The 23,150-nt window shown below is 41.8% G+C and overlaps 1 protein-coding gene across 1 annotated transcript in view; it reads left to right on the top strand.

The window, feature by feature from the left end:
* COLEC12 (collectin subfamily member 12) overlaps positions 1–23,150 on the top strand; it is a 103,864-nt gene that overhangs the window by 32,854 nt on the left and 47,860 nt on the right. The window lies entirely within an intron of this gene.

The raw sequence follows: 23,150 nt of genomic DNA, 5'->3' as shown, positions 1-23,150 counted from the left end.
CCCTGTAGCTTTTAATACGGAGAAATCAGAAGGAAAAACAAATGCTGTTTTTCACTAAGCTCTCACAAGCCGTTTCTGATTGTGTCGGGATTCAACAACTCATTAGATGGAGAATTGGCAGTGCTGGGTTTGAGTAACACCAGTTTTCTGCATGTCTTTGTGATGACATTTTTGTTTACATTCTTTAAACATGTGGAATGTTAATTTTTCAGTTGGGTTTTTTTTTTGTCTTGGTACAAGGTTCTTTGGTTATTTTGAGCCCGAGCTTGTTTTCCTCTATTACATAAGAAATCAAGATAATGGGAAGTGTGATGTACTGTCCTCTCGGGATACTGCTATTAAAGGAACTGCAAGGGCAGGACTGGCCAAACAGGATCCTTGTCACAGACTTCTGGTCACCATAAATCACTGGCTTTGGAAAACATATTTGTTTCTTTGTTTGTTTTATAATATTGTCTGTGTTTAACATAATTAGGACAAATAAATACCCAATTAATTGCAAAGGTGGAACATGTTTGTGGTGATGGTAGCCCTGGCTGAACAGTTGCCTCACCTGCAGCGTGTGTGTTGGGCAGTCTCTGCTGGGACCACGTCTGACATACCAAACCTGTAAGCAGTGTCTGGTGACGGCCAATGAAAAGAAAAAATGTCGAGAGAAGTATTTCTCTCTTATCCCCCTGTCCCAAAATGTGGGTTGTTTTTTTAACTCCCAATTTATTTTGGCCTAAATTCAGGACCCCACAGCAAAGATTGGAAATGGTTGCTGAGGGGGCACAAAGAAGGATCCATGTCAACTTCTCGTCCTGCTGCCTATGCAGCATGGAGCTCCTCATGCTCTCTGGTCAGAGGATGCCCTTGCCACACCATACCTGTGGGCAGATCTTCATATTCATGCATACCTACAAATTGGGGTCCTCAATAGTCTCTCTTCATAAAGTGCAACTAAAATGGTGAATCCTCTATCAAGGTCTCCTCTTAAACACTAAACATTTTTTACAATCAAGCCATTCTAGCATAACTTGAGGTCAGCGATGAGCTGTGGTAGAGAGTGCCGTAACAAAGGGCAAAATTGTTGGGAAAATTCTACTAGTAAATGCGTAAACATTTCAGATAAAAGGAGGAGGCAGCCGCTGATAAAGTCTTCTAGTTTACCACAGTTTCTCCTAGAGGATTTGCATTTTTCACTTTCTTGACATCAAGGCTTATAGGCTGGTGTCTTCATCAAGTATCCATCAGGCAACTCAGGTATTGTTTTGAAGTGTCCGTATACTCTCAGTAAACAAAATATATATGTATTTATCACATCTCCTAGAGAAAGCAAATAGAATCAAAGGTCTTCACCTCTGATTAGCTACTACTTAGCTACTACTTTGAAAATACCTTCTCAAAATGCAGGTTTCATGTTTAAATAATAAACTGACATGTTCTTCCTTCTTATGCACCACCTGCCTCACCCAGATATGGATGTGCATTATTCCTGTCATCAGTGTAGTAACCCTCATCTTTGTGTACACATTTATTACATGCTCTGAGTTTGATTTTCCAAAGCCTGATTAAACCAGACCTGTGGCTCCCTGTAAAACTGGAAAAATCAGAGATTCTCCTTGGCTGACATATCAAATACATGAGGAAAGCTTTAACTGGACAGTAATTGATGGTTTAAAGCAAGTCTGTGCCCAAAAGCTAAACCTGTAGCCATGATGGCACACAACATCCAAGTAATGGGAACCCCACTGGGTCCTCACTCTCTCGGTGCTTGGGTACCTTTTTGGGTATCTAGAATCAGAAACACAGAATCACGGAATGGTTTGGGTTGGAAGGGACCTTTAAAGATCATCTAGTCCAGCCCCTCTGCCACAGGCAGGGACATCTTTCACTAGATCAGGTTGCTCAAAGCCCCATCCAACCTGACTTTGAACACTTCCAGGGATGGGAAATCCATAACTTCTCTGGGCAGCCTGTAACACTGTCACCACCCTGACGGTAAAGAATTTCTTCCTAATATCCAATCTAAATCAACCCTCTTTCAGTTTAAAACCATTGCCCCTTGTCGTGTTGCTACAGGCCTTACTAAAAAGTCTCTCTCCATCTTTCTAATAAGCCTCCTTTGAGTATTGAAAGGCCACAATAAGGTCTCCCTGGAGCATTTTCTTCTCCAGGCTGAACTACCCCAATTCTCTCAGCCTTTCTCAATAGGAGAGGTATTCCAGCCGTCTGACCATTTTTGTGGCCCTCCTCCGGACTTGCTCTAAAATGTCCATGTCTTTTTTGTACTGTGGACACTGGATGGACATCCAGAACTGGATGCAGTGTTCCAGATGGGGTCTCACAAGAGCAGAGCAGAGGGGTAGAATCACCTCCCTCGATCTGCTGGCCACGATTCTTTTTATGCAGCCCAGGATACGGTTGGCCTTCTGGCAAGTGCGCATTGCCAGCTCATGTCCAATGCCAGCTCATGTCCAATTTTTCATCCACCAGTATTCCCAAGTCTTTATCTGCAGGGCTACTCTCAATCCATTCATCCCCCAGTCTGTACTGATACTGGGGACTGTCCCAACCCAGGTGCAGGACCTTGCACTTGGCCTTGCTGAACTTCATGAGGTTCACATGGGCCCACTCCTCAAGCCTGTCGAGGTCCCCCTGGATGGCATCCCTTCCCTCTAGCATATCAGCTGCACCACTCAGCTTGGTGTCATCTGCAAACTTGCTGAGGGTGCACTTAATCCCACTATGTCATTGATGAAGATATTAAATAGTATTGGTCCCAGTACGGACCCTTGAGGGACACCACACATCGCTGGTTTCCACTTGAATATTGAGCAGTTGACTGTAATTCTTTGAACATGGCCATCCAGCCAATTCCTTATCCATCTAACAGTCCATCCATGAAACCCATATATCTCCAATTTAGCAGCAAGAATGTTGTGGGGGACTGTATCAAAGGCCTTACAGAAGTCCAGGTAGAAGACATCAGTAGCTCTTCCCTTGTCCACTGATGCAGTCACTCCATTGTAGAAGGCCACTAGATTAGTCAGGCAGGATTTGCCCTTGGTGAAGATGTTGGCTGTCTCTAATCACCTCCCTGTCTTCCATATGTTTCAACGTAACTTCCAGGATGATCTGTTCCATGATATTTCCAGGCATGGAGGGGAGGCTGACTGGTTGGTAGTTCCCAGGGTCCTCCTTATTATCCTTTTTAAAAATGGGTGCAATATTCCCTTTTTCCAGTCACTGAGGACTTTGCCTGACTGCCATGACTTTTCAAATATGATGGAGAGTGGCTTAGCGACTACATCAGACAATTCCCTCAGGACCCTGGGATGCATCTCATCAGGTCCCATGGACTTGTGTATGTTCAGGTTCCTCAGGTGGTCTCGAACCTGATCTTCTTTTATGATGGGACGGACTTCATTCCCCCAGTCCCTGCCTTGAGGTTCAAGGATTTGAGAGATGTGGGAAGAGTAATTACCATTGAAAACTGAGGCAAAATAGTTCTTGAGTACCTCATCCTTCTCCATGTCTGTTGTCACTAGTTCTCGTGTCTTATTTACCTGGCAAGGATCCATTTCCTTCTACACCTCTTTCATGTCAATGCACAAAGTGCTGACACATGAGCTCTACTTTGTGGGCAGTGCTCCCCTTGCCCAGCTCAGTGCAAGAGCTTCTGAAGCAGACTGAAGCCTTTCCAGGCTCCTAGGACAGCATCCTTTCACTGAGTGCTGCTGTCACGAAGTGACCAAGTACAATAAGGTGAAAGATACTTTGCATCAGCAAAACGTGAAATAACTTGCCCCTTCTTTAGGCTGCTGTGACTTAGATACTGGCCTCAACACAAAAGGATGAAGATCCAGAGTTTCACACTGGTGGTTACAAGCAGGTGCTTCACCTGTAGACTTTTTTTTTTCTGGTACGTCATCACTTTTGGCAGTGAATTCAGGAACTTAATGAAAGACTGGGTGGAAAAGGTATTTTTTCAGTCTATTTTCACTATGATTAATGGTCCATATATTTGTGATATGGAAGTTTCTAAGCACCAGATACTTCTGTTATTTAGATCTTATTTTGGGGATTACATACTGCAAATATGACTGCATTGCACAGGGCTGAATTTCATCTTAAATTCCAAGTATATTGGTTTGTTTTTATACGGAAATACCTCTGTTCAAAGAAAATGCAATGCTGACATATTGTTCTAATATTAGACCTTGTAAAAAACTTTTGACTTTTTTGTCCCAGAGAAAACTCTTGTATTTTAATTTTTGTTTTGTTGCCCTGAATAAAGACAACATATGATTTCCCTCCCACTTCCCCCACCAACAAGGGGCAGTTGTTGAAAGGATCATCTTGGAAAAGCCTAGACTGCTTTATTTTGAGGTCTTCGGTTGAAGTGCAATTTCAGAATTCCTGAACGACTGAGCTATTCCACTTTATTCTGGTTTGATTTTAATTTTTGTCTCTTTGTTTCACGGGAAAAACAGATTAGATAAATTATGTCTCAGTTTTCACCAGGAGGCTGGGCTCCCCAAGCAGAGATGCGTGGGGTATCACAGTGATTTATTTAGAAATACTGTCCAATTGTTTCCTCTTTTTGTTACCTCCGAATAAACACATTTCAATTGAGTAGTGTAATTTTTCAGTTTTACAGAACGTTTTGATGCTTGTTCATTGTAATTACTTTGTCCAGAATCTAAACATTATCCACAGCTTATTTTAGCTTTCCTTAAAAAAAAATCTGAAAATGTTTGTAAAATTCAATCTTTCAAATGGAATTGCCTTATTCCATAGAAACAATATCCTAGTAAAAACTTCCACTGGGTTTAATTTCCCAAAAAAAGTGTCACATTCTTCACTATGGTTTAATCAGCAGTGCCCTGCTCTAAAAAATATTACGGACTGTGCCTCCATTTATAGAAACTATGTATTTCCTACGTGCAGAAAAGCTGAGAAGTGGCTAAAATGTTTCATGCTTGCAGTGAACAGCTGTCCCCTTTCCAGTGTCTAAAAGATGGGCTGTTGCTGTTACTGATGGTGCTTGTTTCAGTAGCACCTGCTGCTAACCCATATTCATGCTAAGAACCATGCAGGTACCAAAGAGCTTGTGGTCTCAGCAGTTGAGATAAGCTAGGAGTGGGTAATAACCTGCAAGCCAAGGGACGGATGTGATAGCAGCGATTAGCACGTCCACTCTGCTGGCTTCTAGGCTTGAGATCTAAACAGAGTAGAAATAAAAGACAGTGGAGTTCAGTGAAAGTTGAGGTAGCATTTTAGGAGTATCCATGATTCCAGGGGAGCCTCCTCACTGAATGACTGAGTCCTCCAGTCTTTATAAGCAACAAATAAATTAGTACTGCTATTAGCTGTCATATAAAAACATGTTTTTATCTATATTGCTTTCCACAAAAATTAAAGTGAACAGGCAATTGCTTCTAGGCCTGTTTGTAAACAGCTAGTAAACAGGAGGTTGGAGTATTATCCAAGCAAATTCATAAAAGCTTTTCTTACTTGTTTGGTTTGTTTCATCTAACACATCTAGGTCTGTTGGTACCGGCCAAGGAGGGTGTTTATGTGTTGATCATCTTCATCTCATTTAAACTTCATAATCTGGAAGCAGCACAGGGACGTTTTACGAAGAGGTTTCCAGTTACTTTTTCTTTTTGCAGTGTGAGTATCACAATACAATGTGAGTTTATCGTGCACAGTCTAAAAATCATCAAGAAAATAGAGCTCAAACTATGGTTTCTAGATGCATCCAAAATATGCCTTGGATAATAAAAACCTCTCCAAAAACTTGAAGAACAGGGCAGGGGAATGGAGGATGGGGAGGGATGTAGCATTCCCATTTCTTCTGATCAGTTCAGCAAAGGTTTAGCGTCAAGTGATGTGGTTGTGGCTACAAAACTGCTCAGCTTCCCACACAGATCAGGGCTGTATTTGCACCGAGTGTTGTATGCTGCAAGAGAACTTGTTGACAGACTCCTTGCTGCAGCAGCATCATGGAAGGTATTACAGCTAATTCAGCGTGTCTCTGGCAGGGGTTAGGCAAGTTTGAGGCTTATGTGGTGTCACTGTGCTTCCACATCAGTGTTTGTGAGAGCTAACTCAGCTCCTTACAAGCAAATATAAACAAACCATTTCAGGTTGTACAAATTCCAGGGGTGGTACCAGTACTCGCAGCTGTGGCAAAGCGGGAGCATAACCTGTCCAGAACAGAGGGATAGTGTTTTTCCTGAAAGGCTCTGAAGGCAGAGAAGATAGAACCTGCTGAAAACACATTTTTACTCTGATGAAAAAACTATCATCAAGTTACTGCATTTTCTGATTATTTAACTTGTTCTGTTCGTCATCTGAAATGATGGCACAGGCCACTTTTTATTACTATAGTATGTGTTCACATCAAAGAACCAACTTTCATGTGGTTAGACTGTTTTCAGCAGAAATAAACCAAATTTTATTATGAATTAATAGAGCAGCAAGTGAGATCTGACTCTCATGCAGTTCTTCCTGACAGAAATCCATTATATTCAATTATATCTTTGTTCTGCAACTGTGGAGAGAGGCAAGGTGCCCGCTGAACCTGATGAAAGTCTTCCCTTGGATTAATCAGGCAGCTGAGCCCATCAGCTCTAGGTTGAATGTGATGTAGCCAGGTATAGTAAAGCAAGCTGGACTAATCATGCTTCTGTGCGATGCATGATTTGTTATACTGATATTCAATGGTTTTTTGGAGACTTGCAGCCCATCCTGCTGGATGTTCGTAGGTGGATGCTGACTGCATTAGCTTTCTCAGAGCAGCTGCTGAAGCTCCGCAGAGGGAGGTCAGAATCAAGGGCTCCCGTGGCACGTTACAGAGCGGTCCAGGAATCAGCTGCAAAATCTTTGGTGAGCTGCAGCATTATGGCTGAGGTGTTGTGTGCCCCAGCTCCCAAAACGTGTAACGTGAACAGGATGAGTATTTTGCTTTCTCTGGTGAAGTCTGGAAGGATTCTGGCTGACCTGCTCTGTTCCTCTCCAAAAGCTTTTGAATGACTCAGAGGAGCTAGGGAATGGCCAGGACAGTCAGGGATTAAACTGCGAGGGAAGTTTTTAGAGTCGGATTAGGGTGTGCTCACTGCTGAGGGCTAATGAAGTGTAGCTGTCCTTGGCTAAGCATGTGGTAGTAAAGGAGAGGCTGATTCACCCTTGGATAACTTGGGGCGATGGAGCTCTTCAGGAAACAAGAGCTACCCTGGGGTGACGGGGCTGCTTGAGCCTTTGCACCCTGGTTTCTTCCAGCAAACGTGCTGCAGGCTTGTGCCAGTGAGTAAGAAACCTTCCTACCCAGCATGAGCTCTCACAGCTACCCAGCATGAGCTCTCACAGCTCGCTCTGGCCTCAGGGCTTGCTCCTCTCCCTCCCTTCCATCTTCTCCCCAAGCCGCAACAGGCTTTTTCATGGAAACCCAATTTCCTGGCTCCTTTGACCGTCAGAGTGCGTCTCAAGTGACCCTGTTCCTGTGATGGCTCCCTCTCTTTTGGAGGGGTAATACCAAATTATTTAGCCCATGGGCCAATTCCATGTAAATTAAACCCTTGTTGCCTCCCCATGGGGTCGGGGGTGGGGGTTGGCATGCACCATTTCCTTTTCTATTCAGAGCACTTTTGGGGTGGTCATAGCACTTCTGAGACTTGCACAGTGTATACCCCAGGCAGCGTTCAGTGCATGGACTTCCCCTTCGGTCCACCATCTCCAGCTCCGAACAATGTGCTGACAGGGTGGGTGGCAGATTGACTGCCTCAAGCTTGACCCCACGCCTGCAGTCGGCAGTGGGGATCCTGGAGCCGTGCTTCTGGGTCTGCCCCATGTTTGACCCCTAACCCTGTCAAACGGGGGAATTTTCACTTGATCCATCTCACCAGTCTTAACTTGTTCAGCGTCAGGCTCTTAAGCCTATTGGTGACTTTTATCATGGCTAACTGAACTAAGGAGGTATTGATGAGCGAGAATTTGGTGTCCTGGATCCTCCATTAACTATTACTTAAGGATGACTGTGAGCTGCAGACTTTTTCCACTTTTCCCCAGTTTTCACAAGGATATCTCCATGATGAGATTAAATAACCTTCCTCAGGATGCGGGAAATGGGGTGAAGGAAACAGTCATTTGGAAGAAGGATAAAGCAGCTGGGAAGATATGTTAAGCTGGGCACTGAAAGAAACTCTGGATTCTTGAAAATGTTTTGCAGGGGCTATCCCAAAGCCCATGTAGCTTCAGTAATCCATGATCTCTTCCAGCTGTTAGCATGAGCACCACGGCATAATAATCACCTCCGTGTGCATTACTCATTCTCCATTTTATGGAACGTCTCTCTACTTATTAGATCATTGACAGAGGGAACAAGCCATCCGTTGAAGGAGACCTGGATGTAATTATGCATAGTTCAACTGGGTCCTATTAGTGTTAAACAACAAAAGATGTTACACGTAATCCGAGTTAGTAACCTACACAGAGGAGTACGGCAGAGTCAGGAAGACAAGGACTGATGCTCAGCAGAGACTGCTGCTTGCGGAGATACAGTCCTGATGACATACTAGCTATGATGCATCATAGCCATGGGTCATTAATTTTGGCTTAACATTCTCTCCAGGTATGAGAGAGAAACACTCAGATTACACAGGAGTTGACTAACGACAAATAAAACCTGGCCTGGCACAGGAGAACAGGAGACTTTTGTAGCCTATAGTTAGCACATGCCCAAAATAAGAGAAGACAGAAAATATTTCACCCTGGTGCCTCTGCTTTGTCACAGGAATGGGTGTGAAGGTCCTGGGGAATCCTCTGGCCCTGTGTAACAAAACAGTAGGAGCCAGCCAGACCACTATCAGCAGACCCCACCAGGGACTCCTCATCATCCAGGTGGCTAGCATGGCACTCACAAGTCTGCTTGTGTAACTGCGGTGCAATGCAGGGACGCACAAACAGTGTTGGTTAGTACCAACAGCATCCGGGGTAGTGCTGCTCAGTTTCTGCAGTAGCATCCAAGGCGGGCTGGTTAATCCCCAACCCTACCAAGCACCGAGCCCATTTTCTGACTGACTTGCATCCAATGTGCAGTTTGCACCCAGGCTCAGATTGCTAATAAATTCAGTCCGCTGAAATGCTCTATAAGGGATCAGTTTTAGTCTCTGGCTAGATACGGGTCTTGCCAGTGTAACTGTGCTCAAGTACTTAGTTTTGCACAGTTTTCCTCTTAGCACTTGAAGACCTATAAATGTGTAAGTAGAAAGGTAAGGGGAGAAGATCCCTCAAAAGTGAAGCACTTGTTTTGCCACTTAACGTTCTCGATATCAGTGCAATTCTGTGGGCCAACTGTAGCAGTTTTATTCCACCATAAAAATGATAAAAAGGATACAATTTTCAGTCAATTGTGCAAGCTTTCCTTGTCCATATGGTTGTTAAAAGAACCTTCCTGGTTTTTTAATAAGCAAGAAACAAAATAGCTGTGGAGTTTAGTTTATACCTCACATATTCCAACATAGTGAAACAACGTAGGAGTTAGGGCCAACAGCCACAAGTACTGAATGCAATGATGATGAAAATAATGCTAGTAGAATTAGGGAAATATCCTGATTATTATTATTTTTGTTGTTTCATCAGAGGCTGTTATCCTACAATTTTTCTTACAGAACCAGATTTCAAAATTGATTAAAGGATTTTCTTTAACCAGGCATATTTCAGAAAATGCCATTCTCACAGCATATACCTACAGAGGAAGATGCTCAGTTACATCTTGCACATCCATTTGACTTATTAAAGACATGTGAAGCCAAAGAAAATTTTTGCTAGCCACTCTTTTTTTTTTATTTGAAAAAGAGTAATCACTCTGTCTTCAGCACAAGTCTTTTGGTTTCTCGTGTGCCATGTCATTGATAAACTGCATATTCATCAACAAGGTGAGGTAAGATGAAGAGTTTTTATGAAAATCTTTTCCTCAACAACAGTAGAATCCACTGGTTGTCTCGCAGTGATCATTGATCTTTTCAACAGGGAAATATTTGTCATCATCATTTTGGTACAGAAGAGGAGACTGAAACCGAGGCAAGGAATTTGCTTGCAGTCATGGCAGATCAGCATTCCTGAGGAACCTGTGGAGCAATTAGCAATTAATTTGAGCTCTGATACAGGGCATGAGGAGAGTCAGGACATCCTGATGGTCTTCTAGATCTAGTGGGAAGGCCTGTGTTTTGTTGAGAAATTAACTTAATGTCCATCTGAAAAGGTAAGGAGAAGAAAACAAACACACTTTACAGCATTTGTGTGGTTCTCCGCCTCTGAGAACAGCAGGCCACAGAGCTCAGAAGAAAGTGAGGGAGCTGGAGACAAAGCAATGCTGGTGGAGGACATCTAGTCAGCTTTACCCAAGTATATCTCAGATCCACGATCCCAGCATTGAAATAAGACACAAAACACATTGAACAAGTAATTTGTAACCCAAGAGATAAGTGCCAGAAGCTTTGGGACGCTTACTAAAAGGTTAGTGTTACTGTGGGAGGATCTTAAATTGCAGCAATGGCAGGCAATGGCACTGTTAGAGAAATTTATAGATATTTCTAAAGCTTGTAAAATCCTTGGATGAAAAGTAGCATAGCAGTGGAAATTATCTTTCGTGTACATTATCTTTCAAAATGTAGTTACAAGAAATAAGAGAAGTAACTATATGGCCAGCTTGTACTGTGGCTAAGAAACTTTACAGAGCTAAACATATCATACAGGTCTTCCCAGTGTATGATCCTTAGTAAGACTCCCCAAAAGGTCCTAGGCCCCAGAGCAGAGTTTCTTGGTTGTACTTTAATTATATCATCCAGAACAATGTATTTTAATTAAATATATAACAGCTTCTCTGGAATACATCCTTTAGGAATTCTTCCCTCTTCACCATATTGTATTTAATCTGTAAGTTCAGCCCCATGTCTCAGCTGGTGGCCCATTCAGAAGGAGCAGATGCCAGTTGTTCCAGTGCTAGAGATGAGTTGTGTCCAGCCAGAACCTGTAGGAATCCAAGCTCCACTGTGTTTCAGGAAGGAAAAATCTGAGCTCAATTTTAGATCAAATTTGACTTTGTGATCTTAGTTCTCAAGTGGAGAAATATATAGTTTGCATAAAAGTTAAAACCTTAAAATGGTATTTGTTCTAGGGAGGTTTCTGCCATTCAAAATAAGTGGTAATATTTTGTTGCAACCAAATAAGAACCTAATTTATTTGTCAATGTACCAGCTTTTCCGATCATTTTTAGTAGCTGTGTCTATCTGAGGTGAAGGAAATTTTCAACTGCAGGAAATAAGCGTAGCCCAGCTTTCTTTTTTTTTTTTTTTTTTGATGAAACTGCAGAGCAACTACACATTCTGTACCAACTAAAAAAGTCTGTGAAGAAATCACCTGAGAGGGGTTTGCTGTTATTTTCAGAAAATCCATAATGCTATTTTCAGATAAGAAGTTAGACTGTAAGAAATAAACACAAACCTCCCAAGCCCTATGTTTGAAAGATATCATCCAGATTGTAGACCAGTCTGTTAGAAGACAATTTGGTCTACCATGTGGGCCCACAGACTTTGTCCTGTACCTGTGTGTGACTTCACTTGTGGGTTGAGACAACTGGTGGTTCACAAACAGCTACTGTTTTGTTTCCAAGCCACATTGTAGTAGGCAAGTAAGTGTTTGTGCAGACTGAGTTAGGAGCAGCTTTCAGCTTGTATTAGTACCTGCTGACAGGCGGAAAATTACATTTGCAAATGTCTTATCAACAATATTTTATGCAGAACTTTTTGTAATGATAACAGTAATGTATATTCTTGTTTACCGCAATGCTGAGTTTTTGATACATTGCTCTCCCTCCTGACCATCGCACAACGCAGGGATTTGGAGAGGCTGATGAGTTCAGCTGGGTCATGAAGGCTTTTTTGAACCATGCACTTACTGTAGCTATTGGTGAGGCAGAAATAATATTGGTAACCCACTTTGCTAGTTTGTAAACTACAAACTAGCTACGAACTAGCTAGCTAGCTAGTAAACCACATCATTGCTATTTTGTGCTGTTCCCCAGCCCCTTCCTGGGATCACTGGAGCTGCCATATCCATAGGATGGGAGTAGTCTAACGCATGGTCTCCAGATCAGTGGAACAACCCCCTGACCAGGTACATACAGGACCTAGGATAGAAAAGCAGTCACTTGAGGCAGCAAGGAAAGTACAAATCTTCTGCTGCTGGTTGCTGAGAGAATAAAGAGTAAAATTTGTCTTTAGACTGACAAGGATGAGATCCAAGCTCTTTGGCTCCTCTTTGACAAGGGTAGTCCCCCTGTTTGTTGGTGTTCAGGACTCTCCTTAACCTTGGAGAAGCGAAGAGAAACTTTGGAGGAGTGTTTCATCTGATGAAACGCTTGCTTGCTGAGCTGGCTGAGCAACATTTCTTGCTTGTTGAGCTCAAAATATATCTTAGCACTTCATGAACTGTTGAAAAAAATCCCTTACTGATGTTCAGCCAAGGTGGCCATAGAAAAGCAGCATGGCTTGAAGGGCTGTCGTAATTCCTAAAATTGTTTTAAACACCCTGCGCTACTGTGGGAGAAGTAACTTTTGAAACAGTGTGAGTCCTTCATGGTCATGTAACCGGGGGAGTCTGTGCCACAAGATGCTTTGGAGGCTGCACTTCTGCTGGAGAGGACCCTACGGTCTGCCAAGGCTTGGCGCTGCTGTTAGCTAAACGGGAATGTCGCTGCCTGTGATGCCAGGCAAGCCGAAGGGCTCTGGTTTTCTCTTTGAACTGAGGACCCCAGAGTAGAGTTTCTTGGTTACAAAATAAAATAATGAAAATGCTAGTTTGAATTAGTAAAGGACTATTTTTGGCTTTCTCAGAGACAGCATCTGTAAATAATCAGGCAGAAGCCTTTCCATAAAACAACACAGAAAAACCTCAAAGAGCATTTAGATTCTGCAACATTTAAACAAGATTTTTAACTCATGGGGATGCCAACATCAACACAATGCTTCCTGCACATAAAAGCGTGGAATTTCTTAGCAGTGTGGGGGCAATAAATGACTATCACATTTCCCTCCTTTCTAAAAACTAAATATTTTTCAATGGAAATAGTAATATTGATGGAAAAAGAAAAGAGGACCGTGAGTTATTTCAGAATTAATTTAAGCTCTGAACCCCCATACATTGCAGACTGGAGACTAATTAAAGAAAAACTTAAGCCATTCACTTTTGCTCTAATTGTCCTCCAAGCTCAAGAGATCAAATATGCTAGCTGAGATCCTTCTTGTAATCATCCACATTCATGACCCAGGTTTCAAGTTCATTCCTGCTGCTCTCAGCCAGGTCCATCCATAATGCAAACAAAAGAGGTGAATGATAGACTCTCAATTATAACCTCTACAAAGACAGGAGACCATGATGACTAACAGCTATACATGTGTATGCTCCTAGCAACGTCTGACCACAGTGTTTGTGAAATCAGAAATTCATCCATAACCAAGTACATATGGATGGGTTATTTGCTAAGGAAAAATGTAAACATTGCCCAGTGTAAAAAAATTAATACTTTTTTCAAGATGCTGTTACCTTGCTTTCTTGGCTCTTGCAGGAGGTGTGCTGTTGGCTTAAGGGGCTGCCGAATCAGGCTCTTGTGCATTTGAGTGGAAAATTGTTTATGAACAACTGGCTACATTTCTGGTCATTAGGTTGACCTGACTGAAACCTATAGATCTCCAAGCTGTGGACAAATGAACCAGTAAATGCCGAATTTGAGGGGGGATGACCAGTGCAGGCAAATAGAAATGAGAAATGTTACGGTTTAATACAGCTCCCTGAGCAAGCTGTGTGGTTTCACGAACCACCCCTGGTTTGTGAACCACTGCTAGCGAAGGGCTGAATTAAGCATTTATTTATCTGTGTGAAACTGCGGGTAAAGAAGCTAAAATGACAATCTTGCAATTCTTGTTTACCAGTCTGGTTAGTTTTTAGCTGTAGTTCATAAGTTGTTATTTAGAGTGACTAATTATCTAGCTTCCCACAACCGACAGATTTGTGTCTTTTCCCATATGAGGCAGTGTTATGAAAAGTTATATAGTAAAGGACTCAAGATAATAGCATGCCAAACTGTGCCTAAATCTGTTTTTCTCTGCTAAATGATTTACTCATTTTGATATTCTGAGAGATGCCAAAGCAATTTCCCAAAAAAATAGTGTTTTCTTCATCGGCAGCTTTCAGAGAAAACAAAATGTTGTGGTTCAGACATAGGAAAAGATTGTCACAGAGATACTGAGCTTACCAAAGTGCATCCATTGTAATGTATTCCCAGAACCCTCAGTAATGGGTCAGTCAATGTTGGTGGGACCTGGGAGCCTGCCACAGCTATAGCTCCTGGCTGAACCATGTCTCCTGGCCACCTCCTGCTTTCTGGCTGCCCCAGGCAGGTAGTGCTGGAGGGCAGGCACATAGAGCTGTGCCCCTTCCCAGACTGTGCGTGGTCTCTCTGGAGCTCAACCCTGATATTTCCAAAGGGACAAAGGACATCTAAGCTGGTTTGCACCTTTGAAAATCCTGGTTGGGTCTACCACCACACAAAAATGCTTTGATGAAAGTAAAACAGGAATGAAGAGAGACTCCGTCTTGTGGGGCTGGAAAGGTTTTACTCTGCCCCACAGTAAGAAGTTATTTCTTTTTTTTTTTTTTAATTCTGTCAAGCTTGGGGGCACCACTGATTGGCACACTTTGATCATGGCACCATGTGGAAACCAAGTTTGTGCTGTAATTACCTTCTCAGTGTAGCTTTCTTTTCAAACCAATCTAAGCTGCCATCAGAAGAACAAAAAGCTTGGCATGGAGTTTGTTGTCACGAGACTGACAGACCTGCAGTGACTAAAGTTTGTGTCATCCCCTATGTGTTGTCTGCACTTAGTTTGTTTACTTGTTAATGTGATTTGTGTCTTTTAACATTTGTCTTTGACTATGGCACTTGCGATTTAAGAAAGATACACTGTAAGAGTCTCTTAAGAAAGATACCCGTAAGGAAGATTCCCCTGTAAGTGGGAAGGATGCTGAGCAGAGGAACTCACACAGGAGGTAACTGTCAAAGTAGGGCAATCCTGCAACTCTTCAAAGTAGAGTAAGAAGATGTCACTTAGCTGCAATGTGGTTGATAGAAAGGTTTATTAACTTGGTTAACACAGGTATCTTCAACATAACAATTTTTCAGGTAGTGTAAGCTAGTGACAATAGATTTTTAGTACTTAATTTGAAGACATAAAAAGCAGGCATATTTCCCTAAGTTACTTGACTGTACCTGTCTTATGCTGCTGCATTTTCATACAGATACTCCAACTTTTCACATTAAACACGGTACCCATGCAAGTCACAACTTTTCATGGTACTTTTCATGGGTACAGAAAGTCAAGGTAGGAACAGGGTTGATGTAGTCTCGTAGATCAAAAAACAACAAACGAGATCATGCTGTTCAGGTGTTATGAAACATTTTCCATCGTCTTAATTTAATAAGTAATGAGTGCAGCATGATCAACACAGAAGTAATAGTATACAATATGGTTTTGCATTTTTTGTTCATATCTTACCCATTCACTCTCCTCATACCATGTGGGCAGCAAACAGATGTATTACATTATACTACATTAAATCCTGTGGAGGCAATAGTCTTAAGTGCTGCGTCAAATATTTATAATGTGGAATTATTTTAGGACAGGAGCCAAGTGCAATATGGCATCTTTCATGGTGTCTTGTTTTTGTAAGAAGCGGAAGCTCAGCTACTGCCTTACAATTATGCTTCTTCTCTAACCTTCAACATCCCTTTTCATTTGTCACCGTCTGAATATGTTTTAATTATTATCATATATTAGTGTCTCTGTTGCTTTCTTTATTAGCTTCCTTATTTAAATTTCTTATTAAGTTTCCAAGAGTCCCTTTTGAGCCCTACAGCTCATCTGGGTGGGCAAGACCCCACTCTTTCATGCCCGTGAGGCGCAGCACACGTTCAGGGAGCGTATGTACGGACTCTGTGCCCACCAGCAAGCCCACGGCTATGGACCAGGTGCTGGGAGCGCCTGGCCTGTAAGTCGTCAGTGCGGACTGGGTGGGAGGTGATGCCATAGCCCTGGCCATGATGGGTGTCCTGGGACTTGGCTTATTGGTGCTTCTGGCCCATGGGTGAAGGTGTGGGGTGGGGGGCCCAGGGGAGATGGGTCAGGGCAAATAAGCCTGGCACATCCTGTCAGCTGTTTTACACTTTGTGCATTGCAGAGAGGTTATGCTTTTCAAGGCTATATTCTTTTTCGTGCACAAGACCCTAATGATTTCAATGGCAAGAGGAATTTCCACTCTTAAATCTGCTTTAACTGCATAATGCTGTGTTTCTAGACAATGTCTTGCTTTTCTTTTACTTTGCAAAAATGAAGACCCTAACAATAGCAACCTGTCCTGAAAACATCTAAAATATCTACAGCTATTTTTTCTTTAGAAAATCATAACGTTAAAAGAGTTTGTTGTTCATCTACAGCCACATGTCTTCTATTTATGAGTCTGTTTAAATGCCAAACTTCTGCATGTTTATTTTACTTCCAAATAATTGTTTTCTATGGAATTAATTTACAGGTCAAGTTAGTCATTAGAAAGTCTTTACTTGAAAATATTGGCAATATTTTTACTCTTTATTCAGAAATACTTCTCTCTGAATGCATTTGTTACTCAACCAGCTGTATGACTGACTTCATAACTGAATTGTTCAATTATTTTGATTGTTTTCATATTACTCACACATGCAGGGTCCCAGCTTCACAGTTTAACATTCAACAGGAGAATGTCTTTTTGTTTGTAGATTATTTTCTGGAGACTTAGAATGTTGGTTTTTTCATGTAGATGAAAGCTGTGGAGCATCATCCTTGCCTACAGTAATTCATAGGGTTTGAGTTTGGTTGAGGCCAGAGTCTGTTGCAGTGTCTCAGTTTGAGGAGCCAGCTAGATGCTGACCAACACACTCCAACACACTCTTTACGTAAAGCCTACAAGCAACCCACAGACTGCCCATGTTGGGGCAAGTTCAGCCTGCCTTATTCATGCCCATTTTTCTTTGCTGTAAAGATGCAACCTTGAATAACCTAAGTGAGGTTTGTCTTCCTCTTATCTCCTCTTTGTGGTTATGCATTTCAATATTTAACATGTTGGCAGATGCATGGGAGTTCATGGGTCAGAACCTCCAGAATAAGAACATTGCTCTTCATAGTGTGCTGCCCTGAGCCTGATGGAGAGATTGACCCTTCCCTGCGTGCATGGCTAATGTAGCATGGAGAATGCCTAGACATTTCCCCAGGGTTGTAGCGAACCACCTCAGTCTCATGCGGGGCCACATAAACAGGACTGTTGGCTATCACTCTATCCCTTGAAGTAAGACTTTACACTGATCAGCATTGGTATGGATGTAGCTGAAATACAACGAAAAATGAGATGAGATAAGATGAGATGAGACGAGATGCAGAAAGTACAGAGCTGAGTGATGAGATATGGCTCTATTTTGTACGACAAATGTGTGTCCTCTGCCAGCTGTTTTCTGAGCGGTGCCAGTCCTTACCTCTGCAGAAGAGGGCATGCATTCATTTCAGTGCTACCACGCTATTGGAAATTTTTCTCTACATTTAGGAATTTGGAGAATGTATTCAACTACATCTTGGTGTTTTATCAATATTTGCTTGCCTTAGAGCTGATTTCCAAACTAAAATCAACAGCTTCTCTGTTCTAATGATTATTGTAGTACAAAGCGGGGCAACTATGAGCAGTGTGTAGCAGGGAAAATGAGGACAGACTCCAAGTTTCTCTGTACGGGCCCTCTTTCAATACTTCCAATCCCAAATCCTAATGTGAAAGTACCATAATTCTTATCATAGTATCTTGACAACCTTAATCCTCTCTGCTGGCACAGGCTGTAACTCACTCTTCAGACCCTATCTCCTGTTTGAAAATGGCTTCAAGAAAAATGGAAACTACTATCTGCTGTCACTTTAAAAATGCAATTGAAACATAAATATCTTGGCACAGAAGTCCAAGTCAATCTATTTTTTAGTTTCTCAAATTCAGTGAGGCGTTTTCTCATTCCATAAGAAAGGAACATTGTCTGAGGTTTCCAGCTCCTCTGGGTGGCCTCATGAGCCAGTGAAACGGAGGGGTGATTTCTACCAAAGTTGGCTCCAGTCTTGTGTAGCAGCTCATAAACACCGTGATTTGCATAACCTCTCCAGCATCTGAGGGAAAGAGACTGTCAGTCAACACTTCTGGCATGTCAAAGGTCATTCTTAACACGTTTGATCTGAAAGGGCACCAACAGGGTGAACTTAATCTCCTTCCACTGATGTGACCCACATACCATCCAAGATGGGGAATGATGTTTTCAATCAAGTCAAAACGAGGATGACTACAAGTTGAGACCATTCAGTCTCTGAGCCTTTTATCGCTCAAACGTCATATGTGATATTCTTGAAACTATCTAAATTTGCAGGTCTCATGGAGACATAAAATACCCAGACTGTCAGTCTGGTTTTCATTTGCACTCCTTCCAGCTCTGCTGTAATTGAGAGCAGGCCTCATACAGTCTATCTATAGCTTCCATATCCCTCTTTTAGGCCTGTGTGCTTCCTGGTTTCATGCAGGGTCCATTAGAACAGCAATGAGAAGCAACTTTGGGAAAAAAATAGAGACTGTACAGAAAATATTTTGCTTTGACAGACTATTTGATGAGATGATCCTGAAGAAATTTTGCATTTTTAATTCATGCTTGCTTTCAATGTTGCAAGGTGATGGTTTTTTGCTTGTCTTTTAATGCTTCCTTGATTTCAGCAGGATTTAGTTGTTAAAAGGCACTTTTTAAAGTCATAGAATGTTTGCACCTGCGTCTTTAGATGATATAGTGCTTTTTAAGAGGCTGTGCCTGCATGACTTGCTCTGAGCCCCAGTAGAAACCAATGGAAGGACATTGTCCATTCCAAGCCAACACCCTAGCTCCTGGGCTGGTTTTCCTTGGCTGTACCAAGGAAAATGTGTGAGATAGGGCAATGTACAAGAGGGCAATGGGGAAAATTTAAACTAGACTATTTAAAAAAAAAATTAGTGAGGCAAATGACTTTGTGAAAATTGTCACATGTGGGTCTGAATCCTTCCTTAAGCCACCCAGCATTTCGTAGGGCACTTAAGTGTCATTGCAGTCCCTGACTAACTGGAACGCCTGCTTTCACGCTGAGCATGTTGTTAAGTGCTATCCCCCTCCTCCCCCCAGCAGGCTTGAAGGAGGGAATTCTTTTAGTCAGGCCTTCTGAGGGTTTATCCTCTGCCCTATTCAATGTCTGTTATGGCAAACAAATCAGCTTCATTCTTTACATATTTCCTCACCATTTGCCTGTCATTGTTCGTTAGGGTGTTTTTCTAGTTCACTTTATGCATACCGAGTTCTGGATGCTCTAGTGTATCTTGGTGTATGTTATCCCTGAAGTCCACTTAGTGCCTAGTATTTTTCCAAAGTGTTTATTTGCAAAAGCATTCAGACTCTGCCTATGTCTTTGATAGATTTCCATCTTTCACATCCACATATGATGACAAAAGTAATATCTGAGCTGGAGATTTGCACTTCGGTCTTTTAGTAATAGACATTTGCTGACCATATATTGTTTAAAGTAGTAAATGCAGCTGTTGTCCTGACAGTTTGTGGCCTCCTATGCTTTTCTCCATCTCCAGGGGGACAGTATGTTGTTTCCAAGCTATGGAAATGATTTAATTTCTGGTATTCATTCTTATTTCCAATTAATAGTTGTACTAAGATACCGCCAAGGTTCTTGTTAGGTTTTTTTATAACAAACTATTAATACTTTGTTTTTGTGATGCTGAATGCTACTTAGATGCATGTTGGCTGGGCTGTCACTTAGAAGAGCAGGACTATCAGCAAAACCAAGCTTACTGTTGATAAACCTTGTGATAACTGTATTATAGACCACCACACTTCATTTTCCCTAAGAGTGAATTGCAAGTCAACTAATGGAGATGGATATGGGGATATTGCTCTGGAAAGGCCCACAGTGCTGGGCTTGGGAAGGCTAGGGAGGATGTGCACCCTCGGAGGAGTGCCCCGCATTCCCGCACAAGTTTGTCATGGCTTTATTGGGGAAACATTGTTACCCCAAAACATTTAGTATGATTTATAACAAACGTTGGATTGGATGCAAGGAGAAGAATGCGCTTGTAAAATTAAAGCCAGATCCAACTTTGGATCAGTCTATGATAATGCCTGCCTTTTGCAGACCTGATTGTATTAATCAATTTAAAAAGAGACTGAAAAGCCATGATGATGAACATCATTTGGAGAGAAACAGTTAAAGTAGAAGGGAGTTCAAATGCACATCCTTCCTCTTCTTCATTTTAGAGAACTTATTTTGAATAAGGTCCAAATGACAAAATCAGATTAGTTTTCTGGTGCTTTTTGTCAATTGATTTTACCTCTTTTTGACAGCTGCATCCCTGTGCAAATGTAAAATCTGAGCTCCCCACTGAGCCCTGAGTTTGGAATAATTCAAACCTCATCTGAAACTCTTTTTCCAAGCTTCAGTACTGCCATTCTTTGTATATATATGAAGTGCAAGCCTTTTTGTTACATGAAAATGATTGAAAGAAAATTTTTCTTAACTGAAGACTGGTTGAGTAATGTTTAATGTATTCAATGCCAATCAGTTCCATGTGTGATTATAAAACGCTTTGCTTTGCAGAAAAGTGGGCATCTCTCTATTACAGTTTTATAGTGCTAATACATCTTTCTCTCTCCTAAGTCTTGAAGACTATATGCAGCTAATAAGAATACTAAAAAAGGTCCATGTATACAATGTGTGTGTCTGTTTGTGTGTACATACACATAAACCATACATGAACATTACACATACCTACGTTAGGTAGTATCCAAGAGTTCTAAGTACATAGTTTGCCGCAATTATGTTGTTTAAGGTGATGGTAGGTTTCCAATCATATTCTGCATATGTCACACTGAGAAACAATGAGAGCCTTCCAAAATAGTTTAGATTCCATATAATTATTTTAGCAGCTGTGGTTTCAGTTACCTTTAATTAGTTCCCCCTGAAGCTCTAAATAAAGAGACACTTCTTTTAAACGCAGTTATTTTCTTCTGCAGATGGCATGGTAAAGTGTGGCTACTTGTAAAAGGAGGCTACTGAACAGTACGTGGCAAACTTGGGGCTCTGAAGAAATGTGATTATTAATTAAGGACAGTTTCTCCATGGGTTATTCATGATTTCCAGTCCCTATGGTTTTATATCAGAATGGTCAGCCCTAGATTTTATGTCAGGTGACATTGCTGAAACAATTGGCTTAGATGCTTGAGAGCTGGTGAGACAACCCTCCACCATGGAAGCAAACGGTGTTTTGACATTGCCCTGTATTTTCCGTAAATAATTTATTTGGTTCAGTAACCCCAGCACTCCTAGAGACTGTGGCTCAATCTCTATGAACACATGTTAAGCAGACAAAAAAGTCTCCTAAAAGAGTATTTCTTTCTCTTACATATAGGACAAATTCGCAGACCCCATTCAGGCCAATACGGTTTTAAAACATTTCATATGGAAACTGTAGGGCCGCATTCTGTTTCCATGGGATTCAATGGTACATGCCTACTGCTATCCATAGGAGCAAACAAAGGCACTACTTGTTCCCAATAAAGATTTTATATCATCATTTCTTACAGAATCCTTCAGATATTTCAAGTCTATCAACTTTGCGACTCTTCAGTCGTATAAACAAAAACCACATGAAGCAAAATAAGGGTTCACAACAACACAACTTGAGTTTTAATTTTGTTGGGTTAATTTTTTTTTAAAAAGGTAAAAATAAATATACATAAATAAATATATCTGATGTGTATTGCTGCTGACTGACCAGGAGGGGTGGTATCAGAGTCATGACTGTATTCCCTGAGAGTGAGCTTCAGCCTGGAAGGCACTGTAAGGTGTAGTGCAGCAGGTCTCCATGGGCAGGAGAGCTCTGCTGGCTTCGTTCTGCAACTTCTGGATCATTTAATTAATTAAAGAATTGTTTCTGTTGCAACCACAAATGTTCCAGTTTGCACTGTTACCCAAGGTCAGAGCTCGCCTGACCTCCCTGGCAGAGGAAGAGAAGAGTAAGGAAATCGGAAAAAAAGAGAGTAAGCAAATCCCTTCAAGGAAGCCTTGTTTCCCTTACCCCCAAACCCCGCACAGCAGAAAAGGCTGAATTGAAAGGGAAAAGGGCTAAGACTGAGATTGATTAAGAGAGGTCCAGCCTGAAGAAAAGGCAAAGAATGAAACAAGTAAGACAGAGAAAAATAAACTACATTAAGAGTGAGCTCGGATGAGAGAGTCGGCCGCCGGCCAGGAGGGAGCAGCTGTGGCAGGAAGGCCCGGATCCCATTGAAACAGAAAAGGGGCCATCTCTCTGCTGGAATGAAAAGGAAACAAAAAAATAATTCACCTTTAAAGGCACAGAAATGGGATTCAAGGCTAGCAGGAGGGCAGAGAGGAATGAGAATTTGTGAATGAGACGAGTTATTTTTTTCTGAGAGCAAGGCAATGGCTGTTAAAATCCTCCCAGAGAGCTGTGGGATGGTGCAGATAAATCAGACTGGCTCAGAGCAGCTTCATATTGCGTTAGGACTCTTGAATGAATGCTTAGCATCAAGCAAATTTCCTCACTTTTACCAGGGGAGATGAGGCAGGTGACATACCGTACTGATGACATCGTGCCTCGCTCCAGATGTGAACAAAGAGGCAAGAAAGTGTAAGATGGATATTTCACCACAAGCCAGAGTAATCCTCAATACTGAGGGGGAACATGAGGTTGCAAATCTCCACACACTGAGGTTCAACAGAATAAAGGACAAAAGGAAGTAAAGCAAAACCCTGCACAATTCTGAGCAAAAATTTCAGGTTCAGGTAGCAGAGAATGGACATCTTGAATTAAATATTCTTGCCTTCTAGAAAATACACCGTGCACGATAAGTGAATGTCATCAGTGTCACAACAAAAAGTTACACCACACTGTGTAAATCTGGTAATTTAGGCGTGGGCTGGAGGAGAAGCAAAGGGTGTGGAGAG

The sequence above is a fragment of the Gavia stellata genome, chromosome 3 (genome assembly GCF_030936135.1).
Source record: "Gavia stellata isolate bGavSte3 chromosome 3, bGavSte3.hap2, whole genome shotgun sequence".
NCBI lineage: Eukaryota > Metazoa > Chordata > Aves > Gaviiformes > Gaviidae > Gavia > Gavia stellata.
The sequence above is the reverse complement of the archived record's forward strand: the minus strand, read 5'-3'. Positions and strand labels throughout refer to the sequence as shown.